An 8,195-nucleotide genomic window follows, 5' to 3' on the forward strand; every position below is an offset into this window, starting at 1 on the left:
CAATCTCAAAAAAGCCAGAGTGAGTTTAGTGAGATTAAAAATAATTCAAACTAGTCTAACGAATGCGGAAAAACTATCCTTTGCTCTTTATCATTTAATATGTAATGGCATCACGTGAGAACGGCTGATGCGATTTGGCTGATTTTTTATACCCTTCACCTTCGTGAGAAGGGTATATATAAGTTAGTCATTCCGTTTGTAATTTCTACATTTTTCATTTCCGACCCTATAAAGTATATATATTCTGGATCCTTATAGATAGCGGAGTCGATTAAGCCATGCGCGTCTGTCTGTCTGACCGTCTGTCTGTCTGTTGAAATCAATTTTCTGAAGACCCCAGATCTTCAATAATTCGAGAATGCTTTCGAGAATTTTGCTATTTAAAATCAGCAAAATCGGTCCACAAATGGCTGAGATATGAGGAAAAAACCAAGACAACCTCGATTTTTGACCTATATCTGGATTACTAAGCCATTAATATAGACAATATGGATATCTAATGATAGCTATTTCAAAGACATTTGCAACGTATATAAGACCTACAATGGATCAAAATCGGAAAAAAAAATGTTTAACCCGAATTTTTTTTTTAAAAAAAAAATTTAAAAGACAAAAATTTTTTTTTTTTAAATTTAAAAAAAATTTTACAATTTAAAAAAAAAAAAAATTTTAAATTTAAAATAACAATCGAAAAAATTTTTTTCCAAAAAATTAAAAAAATAAATTTTGTTTACCTTAAAATATTTAAAATTTTAAGGTATAATTTGGTGAAGGGTATATAAAATTCGGCACAGCCGAATATAGCACTCTTGTTTTTATTCGATTCGAAATTTTCAGGGCATGGTTTGTAAAGAAAAAAAATTCAAAAATTTCGGGTAAAACTCGGAAAATCTTTGTTTTTGTGAGTCTAGTCAACTGTAATAAAAAAGCTCCCTAAAGTATACAGTACAAATTTAGATATTTTATTTGCAAATAAATAAGATCAGGCTGGTGTGCGTGGGTTGGAGAAACTTGAAGAACTAACATTATTAAATGCTAAAATCGGAAGAAAATACTGTGTTTTCTACTTAACTAAAATCTTGCTTGTATTTTGGTTATTAGTGTGTTTAAGTAATCAATATACATTAAACAAAAGATTTTCTTCAAATGTTTCAAAAAGCATTTCCCAAAACCAATAAAAATATGAAAATATCTCCCAGGTTATTAAATAAAATGTAATATGAAGCCAGTTTTTAGGCTTTACAAAAAAATGCTCTCAAAATAACAAAATCCTAAAAATAAGCTAATTATTTTTTTATTACCTTCTGTTTAATATTAAAATCTTAAAATATTTTAACATTAAAATCTTAAAATGTATACACATTTATCTTTAAAACGAGTTAAAAATATTAAAGAAAATTAAATTAAAAAAGAAATTAAATTAAATTAACCTAAATAATATCATCGATTAAAATATTCAACAAAAATTAGGTGAGTAATAAATTCAACGATAAAGACGCATTTTAAGGGCAACAAAAAAAAACGGAGGAGACAAAATTGGAGAAAAACGAATCTCTAAATCACTTTATATCCATCATAAAATATTTAAAGATTTCTAAATATATTAAAAATTTAAGGAAAAAAAGCACACGCATACCCAAACTTATGATAAAGTAAATAAGTGATGTAAATTTATAAATCCCCCTGATCATTTGATACAGATATTTTATGGTATTTACAAGATATAATTTCACAAACGTAACAAAAAATAAAAAAAAAATACAACACAACAGCAATTTTGTAAATCTCCAGGAACTAGAACAAAAAAAAAAAACAACGAAAATCTAAAGCACAAAAAATAGAAATAGAAGAGATTATTAAGAAAATGAATGAGATAGATGGATGGCTGGCTGGATTCATGGTTGGTTGAAATAATGAATAAATTTTGAAATTGGGCAGACACGTGGGGTGCTATATCACAAAACCATCAACTTGGAACACGGAAATGTTAAACAAATGACATTTTCTTTTTATTGCACTCACACAGTTGTACACACATAGAGTGAGTGAGTGGTGGTTGGGTATTGAGACAGACGATCAATGATCTTCAATACTTAAATATGCTGCCACAAAAAAAATATGTGACATGAAATAGAAGATTTAGTAAACAAATACTACTTGCAGCAATACCTACAATGTTTTTTTTATCGACAATATGTGGAAATGCTCTAATTTTGTTAGAACATTATTTCGTCTAGCACCATCAGCTCCACCACCTTTACACATTCCAAATAAAGATTGTGTAGACTTTTGTTTATTTTGTTTTGGTTTATTACCTTTAAGCAGGAATGTAAAGGAATAAATTTCTTAATTTATGTTTAATTCAAGTAATGGTAATTACATAAAATTGGCCTAAATGTATTAAAGTTTTGATAAAGTGTCATAACTGGGACAAAGAAAAGATAATTGGTCAATTCACAAGGTCTCCTATCATGTCATATTGTCATAATATTTCACAATAGTTTGAAAATGTTCCTGGTTTAAAACACTGATAATGTGCTGACGTACAGTGTTTTAGAAACTAGAGTTAAAAAACATTTATTTTGATAGATGTCGAACTCGCATCCCACTAAGCGATCAAATAGGCCTTCAAGGAAAATATTTAAGCTTTATTTTACGAAAAAAGGGCCCATTTTGAAAAAAAAATATAAACATTTTTTTATTGTGATATTTTTTTCGAACGATTGAACAACTAGCTATCTAAGCTATTTGGAACATATTTTGCTAAGTACAATAGGTAATAAATTACATGGATGAGAAAAATAACAAAATGTCAAATTTTGACCCCCTCTAACTCAGAGAGTTCTTGACCGATCTTGTTGCAAAATTGTGTCTTAATTAGGTATAAGCTTTGTGTACATAAGGTACACAAGGAACGGAGGACATCGATTTTAAATGTTGGTTCACTTGACGTAAAATCCCCCATATAAATATTACTGCAAGTAGCTACAATTCTAAAAACAAATATTTCAAAATGTTTAATTTAGGACTTGAACCAGTGAAAATAAAAGGTATGCTTAATAAAATATTTGTTATTTAGTAAAAAAATGCTAAATGATTTTAGAATTGTTTTCGAAACAGAAATTTTAGCGTCTAAAAATTAACATATGCTGGCGAAATACACCAATACCCCAGTTTGCGTCGATTCGGTCAGCGTCGTTTCGAAGTTGCGTCTTATTAACCCTCTAACAGGCAAGCCTGCCTTTATTCCGGGTATGTAAATGTATGTAATGATGCTTTATATGCTTATTTTTACCGTTATAACGTTAAATATGTGTAAAGAGACAAACAATTTACTTATTGTGATAAACAAGAGCGTGCACTTGTCTTTTGTTTTTTCCAAACAATAACCTCAAATTATTCGAAAAAGTTGAAATCTCTTATTCGAGTTATTCGTTTTATTCGAACAAGAGAAAAATATAATAATTTAAATACTCTAGCATTCAGCATAAATGGTTGATTGTGGACTTGTTAGATTAGACCTTTGATTAAAAATAACAACATAAAAAGTAAACCAATGTTATAAAATTACACGATCTTATGGTACCGTATGTATGGCATGTGATACCGTCTTGCTGAAATCACTTATCCTACACATCAATATCAATCAATTTAGACTGAAATAACTCTGCTATGACCCCCTTCACACTAGGCAATTTAGTTGCGCAAGTTTGTAGATGCCAGAGGTAATGTCGGGTTAAGGAGAAGAATATTTTGCATGCTGTTTTGTTGTTGGGTAAGAGAATTGCGCAACTTAATTGCCTAGTGTGAAAGGGGTCTATCGTGTGGCGATATCGAGCAACTGCAACAGTCATTGCTTAAATAGCCTAATTTTCGAAGCAGTATGGTCCAATAAATCCTCCATCCTATTTTAGTTGTGTATAATATACGTTGTGGATGCATTTCATTTTGACAGTAAAAAAATAGCCGCCGAACTTGCATTATTTTTGAAATATTTTGAACCTTTTTTTTTGGAAATATTAGATTGGCAACACAAAAGACCTTAAACCCATTTTAGTAAAAGAGACCAGAGTCTCTGGCGGAATTCGAACCCTACACACTACCCTGCATCCAGAGAAAAAAATATAGTTGCCTATCATTTCAACATTTTTCAATGTTTTTTTAACAATATTATGATCACTGTAATTATATAAATGATTGCGGTAACCATAATATGGTTGAGGTATCTCTCACATGATTATAGTAATCATACATATGATTGTAGTAACTAAGTATATGTTTGTGATAACCATTTTTATGATGTATTACTTCAACACGAGATGTTGTTCTCAGATTATGATAACCAAATCTGAGAATAATAAACTATGTATTATGATATAATGATTCATCATGAATATTTTAATATTTTTTTTCCAAAATCAAAAACTTTTTTTACTTTTTATACCCTACACCACCATAGTGGGGAGGGTATTATGCGTTTGTGCAGATGTTTGTAACGCCCAAAAATATTAGTCTAACACCCACCTTAAAGTATACCGATCGACTTAGAATCACTTTCTGAGTCGATTAAACGATGTCCGTCCGTCCGTCCGTCCGTCTGGTTGGCTGGCTGGCTGTCCATGTAAACCTTGTGTGCAGAGTACAGGTCGCAATTTTGAAGATATTTCGATCAAATTTGGTACATATTACTTTTTCGGCCCAAGGACAAAGCCTATTGAAACTGGCTGAAATCGGTCCATTATTTCACCTAGCCCCCATACAAATGTCCCCTCGAAATTGGACTTTATCGGTCATAAATGTTTAATTTATCTATGTATCTACACAAATTTCGCTCCAAATAAGTTTTATATATACACAATTCATGTGACCAAATTTTGTTACGATCGGTCCATAATTAGTCATAGCTCCCATATAGACCCGCTTCCGAAAATCACTTTAACGTGCATAAATCACTTAAAAATGTTGTTATACACACAAAATTCAACATAAATAACTTTCATATAGACATAAATCACACGACTTAATTTTATGGTGATCGGTCCATAATTGATCATAGCTCCCATATAAATCCCCTTCGAAAAATCACTCAAAAATATAAATTATTGATATTTTAAAAGAAAAATATTTTTACTCATTTACTTGGTGTAGGGTATTATATGGTCGGGCTTGACCGACCATACTTTCTTACTTGTTTTTTTAATGGGCCTGTTTTTTTTTCTTAAAATAAAAATATATAGATGGTGCAAATTTCATCACATATATATTTTAACACAATCATATATATGATTGCTACAATGATGGGAATGATAAGTTAAACATATTATGATTACCGCAATCATATACATAATTACAGTGACCATAATATTGTTAGAAAACTTTTAAAAATATTGAAATGATTATGGTAAACATGTACAACTATATTTTCTCTCAGAGTGTGTCAGATCATCCTCTAATGAATTAAGTTCCTTTAAACTCCTGACATATTTTACGGAAATATCCATTGTTGTCATTCATGCTTAAAAGTCTTAGCGTAAGTATGTATGTATGTAAAAGTGTAGAAATAAGAGAATAAAATAAAATCCAGAAAAATTAAAATACACTTCTTCATTTGGCAGCAGCAGTAGCAAAAGCAAGCAGTAAAAGAAATCGTATTTAAATGCATTTTTCAGTTGATTTCAAATGTACGAAGAATGACAACCAACGACTGACTGACTGAATGACTTGTGACTGTGTATTTATTGTTAAAAGCGGCGTCAGATTAGATCAAAATGACAAACAGCCGAAAGTAATAAATTACTCGTGTGAAGGTTGGAGACAACAAAATACTAACAAAAGCAACAAAAACAACAATAAGATTAACAACAAATTATTGTATGCACATTGATGCAACAACAACTTACAACAACCACAAGAAATACGTCTAAAAAAACAATGTAGGAAAACTGACAATACAAGGAATAAAAGACAAAAGAAACGAAGCAAAAAAAAACAGCGATAGCACTAAATGACAACTACAATTGGGGGCTGAATCAAATGACTGACAGACTTGCATCAACAACATTCATTGTTTGACTGGGGGGATGCATGTTAAGCATGTGTGTTTGAGAGGTAAAGAGAAAAAAAAAATGATGTAAAAGAAGGAAGTGAGTATCACACATCCACAACAATGGCAAAAGTATTGATAAGCAACTGCCAGGTTTGTCAAACATCTCATGCAGTTTCAAAATAAGAGGGGGACGACTGAGACAAACATTGAAAATGAAGGTGAGGAGTGGAAGGGAATGCTCCTCTTTGCATCTGTGTATGAAAATCTTGTCATTTGTTTATTCCCTTTGTTAAGTGGCGAGGGGGAAAAATCAATTTAAAAACAATGATGCTTTAAATAGTTTGTTTAAAAACTTTTTAAATAGAAATGAAAAACTTTTTGATATTTAAATTTTATTGCTGGGGATGTTTTATAAGTAAAATGTTTAAAAGATAAATATAAATTATATATCAGCTCAGATAATCGGTCCATTCATTGCTTCGATCTACTTTTACCCTGCTGATCACAGTGTCAGAAAGGTTCACGAAATAGAAGTGTGACCAGAATCTATGTATATAAAATAGTAAAGTTACTGACTAACTGACTGATTCATCATTCCACAGCATAAATGCTTAAACCTACAGACATGCAATTTGGACTTTATATCCGACTCTCACTTTAACTGTAGGTTTCTGGAATGTTTAGGGCGATATTAAAAACAATAAAACAATTATACAAAAGAGCAGACAGGTATTATAGGAAATTAGAACCTTTTAGAGAAATCATGCCTTTGGTAAATTTATATATTTTTAACTCTTTCAGTCACGATTTTATGTGTATAAGGTAATAATCAAAACAATTTAATTTTTACTTTAATTAAAGTTCGTTTATAAATAAGAAAAAATAAAAATACAGCTAAAGGTTTTTATGGAATGGGGTGGTTAGTTTATTAACCACCATGGTGGTTGTCATTAAAAACAATTATGATAAACATTCTCGTAGTGTATCATTTTTCTAATCATTTTGACTGTGTAGGTGAGTCATTACCCAATTTTATTACATCGTTTGCTATACCCAATCTTCAGTGTAATCAAATTATGACTGGAGCTCTAAAGGTATGCCACCGAGCACCATCAGATCGGTTTGCTCCTTATAATTCACTTCTTTGTCGGATTCAAGACCTTCCAACAAAATATTTACTATATTCACTTTCATTGGGTACATGCACGCAGAGAAAAAATATAGTTGGGCATGGTTACTGTAACCATTTGAATAGTATTAAAAGTTTTTTAACTATATTATAGTCACAGTAACCATTTACATGATTATGGTAACCATAATATGGTTAATTTACGATTCACATGATTGTATCAACCATATATATGGTTACAGTAAACAAATATATGTTTGTGACAACCATTCATATGATGAAGGACTTATCATATTATGTTGCTCTCGGCTTAAGGCTTATCATAATCTGATAACAACATATTATGATAAAATTATTCATCATAAATATGGTTGCCACAAACATATATTTGTTTGTGTGGGGAATCCTTTCAAAATAACATAAAATTATGTAGAGAAACACATTATATAAAACCTATTTCAGTTATCTAACCACACAATTACTTACGTTATTTAAATCGTATATTATAAAACAACCTGGCACGTCATGACGTCAAAACTTTATAAACGAAAAATGTAATTGTTTAGCCAACAGATGTCAATAAAAATGTTTTAAAGACTCTAGAAAAGTGACCATTAAACAGCAATGAGTTATAGGGCCCATACACAACACCATCATGATTGTGCAATCAAGTGATTGTGCCAGCTGATTGAACGTGTATGAGCTTGTGGTGTGAAAAAAAAATATAAACGAAAAATGTAATTGTTTAGCCAACAGATGTCAATAAAAATGTTTTAAAGACTCTAGAAAAGGTGGTTAGAAAAGTGACCATTAAACAGCAATGAGTTATAGGGCCCATACACAACACCATCATGATTGTGCAATCAAGTGATTGTGCCAGCTGATTGATCGTGTATGAGCTTGTGGTGTGATTGTACCAGCTGCTGGTGCTTTATCAAAAATAGTTTGATATTTTTTTGATTGAACCAGCATGATTGAATCGTGTGTTGTAAAATTAGATCATAAAATTTAAATCGTCAA

The sequence above is a fragment of the Calliphora vicina genome, chromosome 4, assembly GCF_958450345.1.
Source record: "Calliphora vicina chromosome 4, idCalVici1.1, whole genome shotgun sequence".
NCBI lineage: Eukaryota > Metazoa > Arthropoda > Insecta > Diptera > Calliphoridae > Calliphora > Calliphora vicina.